Below are 9995 nucleotides of genomic sequence, written 5' to 3' on the forward strand. Positions count from 1 at the left end.
TCACGTCATCATTCCTGTATCACGTTTTGGCTTCTTGGTTGCTCACCACCCCAAGTCCTCATTCATTTCTCCTTCCTCGACCGAGGTGCGCTTGCATTATTGTCTGATCTCAGCTTTTGATAATTAGGTCTGGTATGTCCTTGCAATCCGCAATAATGACACACATAATCTGTTCTGGGTCTTCGTTGTGATCTTGGGAGAGATCTTCCTCTAGTTTCATTTCTGGCCACAGGCTAATTTCGGGGCTTATTCACCATTCGTTGCTCAGCCATATTTTCCCTTTTTACATCCTCATCTTTCTCAAGAATGGCCCTTCAACAACCGTCTCGTTTGCCTTCACAAACTTTACTCCTTTTATGACTTTGGCTGATGAGCAGCTTCCTCCGATGTATCCCAACTCGGACTTGTCTGAAGAAGGTTTTTGAGATGAAATAACATCTTCTAACTTCCGAGAGGAGACTCTCTCTATCTTAGCATGAGCTTGCACAACCTCTTGTTTAAGAAATCTCACATTTGTATATGCTTCAGACAGCTCGCCATTTAGTGTCTCAATCTCACACTTAGCCTCTTTATAGCTGATCAAGAGACTTCTGTAATCTTCCTCAGCTTTCTTCATTTTCCTTACAGCTGCCTTGGCTACTCTGGAATACTCTCCCGACTTCTCAAGAAGTAAGGTGTAATCTTCTTGAAGATTAGATGTATTCTCTTCCTCTTCGGCATCTGATTCTTCCACAATCCCAATAGACTCTGAATCAGAATGCTCACCAAACTCCTTCACAAGTGCACCCAAATTATCTGATGACCCCACATGAGCAATGGTCATGAAGGCGGAGTAGTTTCCCTCTCTTTCACAGCTCTCTTTCAAGTCAGAATCAGAAAATTCTGAATCACTGAGTGTCGTGGCATAAGCCTTGCCTTTTCCTCTCAGAAAATTTGGACACTCCTTTTTTAGATGTCCATGGTCATTGCACTCATAACACACAATGTCTGAAGAAGGTTAAGAATCCTTCCCTTCTTTCCTCGTAAACTCTTTCCTATCACCTCTTGAAGATGAAAATTTTCCTCTGTTAAATGGTTTCCACTGTTCTTCATTTTCAAGAATTTTCAGAAAATTTTCGCAAGATATACTACTTCTTTCTCCGCTCCATCTTCTTCAGAAGGATTATCCATTCTTTCGGTGATGGTTTTAAGAACAAGAAATTTACTCGTCTTGTGGAAGGTAGTCCAAGCTCATACGTTTGAAGTGACCCAATGAGCTCTTGGATATTAATTTCATCCAAATCCTTACTTTCCTTTATAGCTGTGACTTTTGCCCGAAAGCTCTCCGGTAAGGACCTCAAATTTTTCTCACCACCGTATTATCCTCAATCTTCTCCCAAGATTGAATTTAGCAATTACAATTTCATTGAGCTTCCCATAGAATGAATCAAATGGTTCATCATCCCCCATCTTGAGCTCTTCAAATTTGGTGGTAAGCATCTGAAGTTTTGTGTCCTTAACTTTCTTTATACCCTTATATGTCGTCTCCAAAATCTCCCAAGCTTCCTTGGCTACTGTCATATGAGAGATCCTGTGGAATTCATCAAGAGACACACCACAAAAAATAGCATTTAACACTTTACTATTAGCATTAGCTGCTGCGAGAGCTACCTTATCCCAAGTGGACGTAGGATCCGTCGGCTTGGTACCAATCTCAACAGCATCCCAAACAGCATCATCTATAGAGCATAGAAATGCTCTCATTCGGAATTTCCAAAATGCATAATTATTACCATAAAAAAATGGTGGAACAGTGAAAGATTGAGACCTATCCATCTCAACACGGGGTCAAAGATCACACTCAGGTATTAAAACCACAATAAGTGTTTCTGCTCTGATACCAATTGAAAGTTCAATATGGGTAAAAAACACCCTTGAACGTTTAGACCCCAAGATATAAAAATATCAATTCAAGGTTTATATCAAACAATTAATGTGCGGAACATGACAATAAGCCAATAACAGAATTGATAGACAATCTAAGCCAAATATAAACACATCCACAGTAGTAAATATAAGGCAAAGATAAAGGGAAGAACGATGCAAACACATGGACAACACACGATGTGTTATCGAAGAGGAAACCGAAGTCCTCGGTGTAAAACCTCTCTGCCGCCCTCCAAGCGGTGATAAAATCCACTAAAGAATGTAGTTGGGATACATGAACAGTAAAAGACCCTCCAAGCCTAATCTACCCAGGTACTTAAGCCCTCCAAGCTTCTTGCTTCAACGAGGTTGCGCCGAACCTATTTCTTCTTTAGCTTCCCGGATTCTGCTACTTGACCATAGCATCAACCAATGTATATTGGTTCCTTCCAAATTGCTTCCCTCAGCACCAAATAAACCTTCTCACAGATGTGGGTGTGGTGAGATAAGGATTTGGTAAAAGACCTCTCAAAGGTATGACAATGGAGAGGAAGATAGTAGAGGAATTTGTCGAGTTTCTTAGATGAAGATTGGGGATGAGACAATCTTGTTTTTCTCTTAGGGATTTTCTAACAAAATTCTCTCTAGAGGCTCTACACATTTAGTGGGTATAAGGGTCTATATATATTGAGGTGATATGAGAATATAAAGAGACATATTTTTGCCAAACAGGGTAAATTGGCAGCTTGGTCTCGTAGCTTGTCCAAGTCACGAAATCAAGTCGCGACTTAACGGCCTGGCCAGCCTGGGACTTTTGTCCTGTAGTGCGACAGCTGGCACGACTCTTCAGCTTCCCTGCATGCATCTCACGTGCCTGAAGTTGGCGACTTGCAGCCGCAAGCCACCCGCGAGTCCTAGCCGCGTAGTTCTGCTTCTTTGCACATACTTGAACTTTTCTTCACAACTTCTCATACACTACCCTTACAATAATCCCACCTAAATACAAGGTTATTAAGTGCTTAATTTACAAGCAAATTGGCACGGAATAAAGCCAACATGATGGTTGATAATTTTCAACCTTACAATTTATTTAATTTTAATTTATATATTTATTATTACTTTTTATTTACTATTTATTAATTCTATAATTTTTTTCTATAAGAAATTCATTGCTATATAATTTATAGTTTATAGTTTATATAATATATAATATTCTTAGGGCATTAGGTGGTTATATATCTAAATTTATATTCATTGGAATAGTGGAGTTGAGATATCGCTTTTGAGCCCTTACTTTACCTAAATGAAATCACTGATTTTTATTTTATTTTATTTTATTTTTTTCTATTTTTCTATTTCTCTACAATTAGATATCTTTATAATAATTATATACTGAATAATAAAGGGGTATAAAGAGAGGGCCCTTTTTCAAGTCTTATTGTTTTTGTGTAATATAATCTAGTAATTATCATTTTTCTTTCAATTTGGGGAGATGGTTGAGTGGACTAAAGCGTCGGATTGCTAATCCGTTGTACGAGTTTTTCGTACCGAGGGTTCGAATCTCTCTCTTTCCGCTTTAGTCAATGACTTGGTATTTTTTCTTTATCTTTCAATTTCTCTTTCAACGAGTCTTTTTTTTTTTTTTTTTTCATTTTAATTAATAGTTAAAAGTGTGGAATAAATAAAATCCTACGAACATTTTAAAATCAAGCAAGGAAAACCAAAACTTTATTGTTATTTTTTATTCTTCACTCTTCACGTCCAGGATTTCGTCCTGGATCATTAGATAGGAATCCGAAGATAAAGAGAGAAACAAAGATTACCACTACTGTGTAAACAAATAGTTTAAGGGTAAGCATTACACAATCTCCAAGATCATTTTTTTGGGGAAAAAAAGATAATAGATTCTCCATTTTTATACCACATACCTTATTTTGACACCACGAAATTCTTTTTCTAAATCTATAGAAATAAAAAATAATTTTCAGAAATTCATTTGTAATAAGAGTCAAGTCTTTCATTACCAAAAGCTTTTTCATACCCGCAATTAGATATTGCGGAGGAATCTACTAGGTTCTTTCACTGTAAAAAAGGGTCTGAATGAGGAACTGGGAGGAGCCCAGACTTATTGTGGCGATCCAAGAATTTCATTATTTGAATCGAAGGGTTATACTATAAGACTTATCTAATCTTATGAATTGTTAGAACTTTTTTTTTTAAAGAATAAATCATGAATTTTTCTAGGACCGTATTAAAGATCTCATCAAAAACTTACAGCAGCTTGCCAAACAAAAACAAAGAGAAAAAGAGCAAAGGTATTACTGGCATAAAATCTACGATTGGATTCAAAAAAGCATAAGCCTCAGGCAATTTTGAGAAGAAAAAACTACTTGAAGAAAGAGCAAAATTAAGACAAATACAGATCAAACTAAAGATATTAAGCATAACAAACATTTTTTTCTTTGTTCTTGAAGATAATTGTATTTATTTTGATTGAGTTATTAATATGATGAGTTCTTAATATGAGTTATTATAATTTTTTTTTGAATTAACCCAATAAAAAATCCTTCAATTCTCAAATCAAAAGAGAATAGACAAAACCATACTTTCATACAATATCTTAATTGAATTGTATGTAATGATCAATAAATGTCGTTTAATTCTCTATCTAAATGTCTCAAAATCCTAGCAACACTCTAATCTATTCTATATAGATTTGAACTAGAATTGACGAAGAACTACTATCAATATTAGTCTTTATTAATGTCGAATAGAAATCAAAAATGGGGCGTGCCCAAGTGGTAAGGCAACAGGTTTTGGTCCCGGTATTTGAAGGTTCGAATCCTTCCGTCCCAGAGCATACCTATTATATTATATATATCATATCAGAATATAGATTTTCTATTTTATATCAGAATAAAGGAAAGATTTCCTTTTTTAAACAACCTTTTTTTTTTCTTAAGAGTAGAATAAGATTGTTTATAATATGATTTTGCTTTCCTATAATGATTGATTCTTATATGAATTATATCTTTTTCAAAAATCAAAAATCGAATCGTGTTCAAATAACACAGATGTAATTGAATCTATTTGTATACAGGTAAGAGGTAAGATGGGGAGCATAGATTAAATCATATTTCTATTTAATAAGTTAGTTCTTCATAAAATAAAAATACGAGCCATGATTTAATCTGTACTTGTTTAATTTGTATTTGTTTTAATTTACGTTTATACAAAATAGTAATAGTCTGGAACACTCTAATAGGATTCTTTTTTTATTTAGGATTCATCATCTTCATAGAATTGACGCCATAGACAGGAGTTAAATGTCAATGTAAAATACCAATTTCAATATATGCGGCTGTCTAAATTTCATTAAAAAGAAACCAAGGAAATTCTCCCGTGCCAAGGGATTCGAGTCAGCTCTATACCACTATATAAACCACAAACCTTACCTTTTTTGAGGTACACAAATTCTCCCTAACTCTTGCACTCTTGAGTTCTTGGAGATTGTTCTATCACTGACTTAACCTTCGGAGGGTTTTTGGCCGGTATCCCACCGGTCCCCTTTGATTGGTTCTTCTCTTTTTTTCTTCAGGTACATCCATTGGCACATGTGTGGATGATCAACTCACTGATGATTTTTATGCATCATCATTTGTCAATGTTAAAACTTTTAATAACAACATGCCTACCATATGTAATTTTTGCACAACTTATGGTTTGTGGCATACAGTGTATGCATTTAGTATTTAAAAATGTGGAAGCCACAATTCCTGTTCGACATGATTGGCCTATGAGTTTTCATGCTGACATGATGATTTTTGCCTTTTACTTGGTGGGATTTCGTAAACGATTGAACTAGACTTGCTACTCTCATTTTTTATATATAAATATTAACATCTCATTATGTTTTGCAGCTGCTTCTTTAGTTTACCTTATTAAAAAGATTTAGTATTGCAATGACTTTTTTGTTGTAATAAGCATTTTTTTTAGTGCCTATACTACTAATTTTGAAAGAAGGAAACCATATTTCCAATTTAATTGTAAATCTTATTAAACTTTCAGATACATACAATGACTTAATTGTTATTGTAATGGCTTTTTCGTTGTAATAAGCATTTTTTTTCTTTTAGTGCCTATTCTACTAGTTTTGAACAATGGAAATTATTTTCCCAATTTAATTTTAAGCTATGTTAAACTTCCAGTTAAATACAACTTAGTTGTTATTGCATTGACTTTTTCATTGTAATAAGCCTTTATTCTATTAGTTTTGAATGAAGGAAACTCGATTTCTAATTTAATTGTAAGTCATGTTAAACCTGCAGTTAGATTGAACTTTATAAGTTAGTAGATGTACATAATGCATTAAGTCTTTCAGTCAATCGATTGTATGATTAACCTGTTTTGGTAAGATATTTTGAGGCTAAAAGTTGCGTAGATCACTGACCGATGATCCTACTGTGTTGGTCAAATATTTGGAGGCTGAAAGTTACCTAGATCACGAGCCAATGTTTAAGGTGTTGGATCATGGATGATCCTAGAAATGCAATGCTTAAGCCCACTTAGTATGTGATTTTGGCGAATTTGTTTGATCCAAATGATTTGGTATGTGATTTTCTTTATATTGATACCTATTTGTCTCATATGAAATGCTAATATTTTAAAATTTTATGTAGTTGCATCTAATGATTTTTGAGATTTTGAAACAATATGTGATACATAAAATAAATCAAGAACGCATGGCGAAATGAAAGGTATCTATATAAATATATATGGTTCTTTGTCATTGTTAAAACTTTTAATAACAAAATGCGTACCATATGTAATTTTTACACAACTTATGTTTTGTGGCATATGAGTTTTCATGCTGATAAGATGATTTTTACCTTTTACTTGGTGGGATTTTGAAAACAATTGACCTAGACTTGCTACTCTGTTTTTCGACATGTAAATATTAACATCTTATCATGTTTTGTAGCCACTCCTTTAGTTTAAAGAAATGCAGTAATACCTTATTACAACGACTTAGTTGTTACTACGACTTTTTTGTTATAATAATCATTTTATTGTAGTGCCTATACTTCTAGTTTTGAATGAAGGAAACCCTATTTCCAATTTAATTGTAAGCCATGTTAAACTTGAAGATACAACTTAGTTGTTACTGTAATGAATTTTTTGTTATAATAAGCAATTTTTTTGTTGTACTGCCTATACTACTAGTTTTGAATGAAGGAAACCACATTCTCAATTTAATTGTAAGTTATTTTAAGTATTCAGTACATACAATGACTTAATTGTTATTGCAACAACTTTTCCAATGTAATAAGACTTTTTCCTTGTAGTGCCCGTACTACTAGTTTTGAACGAAGGAAACGCTATTTCAAATTTAATTAGAAGCCATGTTGAACTTGCAGGTGTTGGGAAATATAGACCCCGGTTGTTAGAATTAATAAGTTTTAAACCCAAGTTGTTAATTAGATTTATTATGAACAAACCTTGTTAAAACAAACAAACATCAATATCATGTCAATAATGAATGCAATGGAAAAGTAAATAAGACAAGATATGATGACCCAGGAAAACCAATGAAACCAACCAGTTTCACAGTAAAAAACTTGGGGGGAAACCTTCCCGAAAAGCAATCCACTATAGAAAAGAGAAGTTTCAGATCTAGTACAAAACCTTTGTCCCTAGACTCTACAATCTCCGTAGATGAACTCACAGCAGAAACCTTCTACCGTTTCAGAACCTCTGAACTCTTTAATATATGAACGCCACCCTTTTTGTTGCATGGATCCCAGTACGTGACTAACTCCTTTGCACGAATCCTAGTACGTGACTTACTCACCAACTTAAGGAAGAAGAATGTTGGCTGCAAAGTTCTTCACTTCATCAACAATGAAGATCAAGAAGCACTTGGTTACAAAACCCTAAGGCACAAAGACGCAGTAGCTTCTTTCAAAGAGAATAAAGCATCAATCACCTTTTTGCATATGTTCTCATTGTATTCTCTTATATGACAATCTTTAAAATAAGTCTTATATAGGTCTAGGGTTGTGAGAAAAGAAACTTTACTCAAATACATAAGCCTGGCCCAAAAATCAAAAAGCTGAAAATTCTGATTTCCCGTAACCTCGATCGATTGAGAGGTGTCGATGAGGTGTCGAGGTTTAATGAATCTTAACAGATAGCAGCTATCGAGGAGGTGTCGAGAAGGTGTTGAGGGGACAGAAACTTTCTCGATCGATCGACCAGCTATCGAGAAGCTATCGAGATTGCGATAAGAATCAGCTAAAGATCTCGACAGATAGCCAGCTGTCAAGGTAGCTATCGAGAAGGTGTCGAGCTTTAAAAACTTTGCACTTCAGCTTGCTTTTTCTTGGACAGACTTGATGACTTCAACACTTGACCTTGAAACATTGTTTCTTGAAGTATTAAAAACACCTAGAACTACCCAATTACAAGTAGAGTGCGTTTTGTCAAAGGATTAGCCAATTTACATAAATAAGTGACATATGTTCTTAATCAAGTTAAAATATATATGTCCTAACAATCTCTCCCTTTGGCAATCCGTGACAAAACTACAACAAACAAATGAGCATATGAAAGAAGTCATAAAACACTTAACTCATATTCACTTGTTGAATACAATAAAATCTATCCTAACACAAACTCTTGAAAAACTTTGCAAGAAGAGAGTTTATGGCAAGTAGACTTTGACAACCTGTATTTCTGAAACACTTTAAACAAAACTCATCAAGGCATCTTAGTGTGAAACAGAAATAATAGATTGCATACAAGTAAAGAAACATGTGTATGAAGAAAGAAAAGAAACAACACATGTAAGGTAGGTGAAAGAAACATACATCAGCATATAAAGAAGTTAAATACAATGTATGTAAGATGGTCATAAGACCCAAGGTACAAGAGCAAGGAAGTAAGCACTCCCCCTAACAAGATGAAACACATCTCCCCCTTACAAAGGAATGTATTTCTCCCATAACTTGTAGAATCTTAAACAAAAACCACAAAAGTTTCCACAATTTCTCCCCATTTTTGTCATGATAGATAAAGGGTACAAGAAGCTAGAAAGCTTCACCCGAGAAACATAAAGATGATCAAGGATGATCAAGGGGGTACAAAGAAATCCATATAAATGCATGAATGTAATCCAACACACATCTCAACCAAAGATCCACTCAGCATATAAAGCTCTCAAAAACACCTCTCAACAAAAATTTAAGCACACGGATCCTCCAAAACATACACACACACTAAACAAGTCTAACTAATTTTATTTTTCAAAAACAAGTTATGACAGTTTAGTGAGCATACATTAGCACATGTAAAACCTTTGTGATGGCCAAATCACATTGTACCTGCACATGTATCAAAAGTAGCAAAGAATATTGTGTGTTGTGTGTGAAAAACATCGCAAGATTGCATATGTGTATACATGTTATTACGATCTGAGATATGAGAAAATAACTTTTAATTCACACACAATCATAACTGTTTGATGGGGACTATCACCTTTGAGGTACATCCTATAACTCCCACATCTCCTAGAATACACGCTTGCAACCATATTTAAAGCATTTTTAATCTTTTTGCTTTTTATTTTCTTTGCATGTTTTCTTTTTATTTTTAGCATATCATACATGGGTATAAAAAAGAGAGAAAAGAAATACCCAAGATGTTAAACATTTGACATCGCACTTTTCCTATGCCGAAGCGTACGAATGTCTTTAACACTGCACTTTTGCTATGCCGAAGCATACATGTGTCATATTATGATTGGCGGGCAACAGTAGTGAGATGATTATTTATGCCTTTCTCTTAGGATTTTCTAGTCCTACCCGTCAAAAAGAGTGATATGAGTGTTAAGTTTTAAGAGATAACCTAATCTTACTCATCACAAACAAGAGCCACAAAGCTCACTTGCTTAGTTGTACATAGAGATGCTCATCTAACCTACAAGAGATACAAAGTTTAGAAAACTCTGTTTCAATGGCCATCCAAGGTACACAAGTATCAATGTACACAAAACACACACTGTTTTTATATTTTTCTGTTTTTTTTTTCAA

The sequence above is a fragment of the Quercus suber genome, unplaced genomic scaffold, assembly GCF_002906115.3.
Source record: "Quercus suber isolate HL8 unplaced genomic scaffold, Cork oak 2.0 scaffold_171, whole genome shotgun sequence".
NCBI lineage: Eukaryota > Viridiplantae > Streptophyta > Magnoliopsida > Fagales > Fagaceae > Quercus > Quercus suber.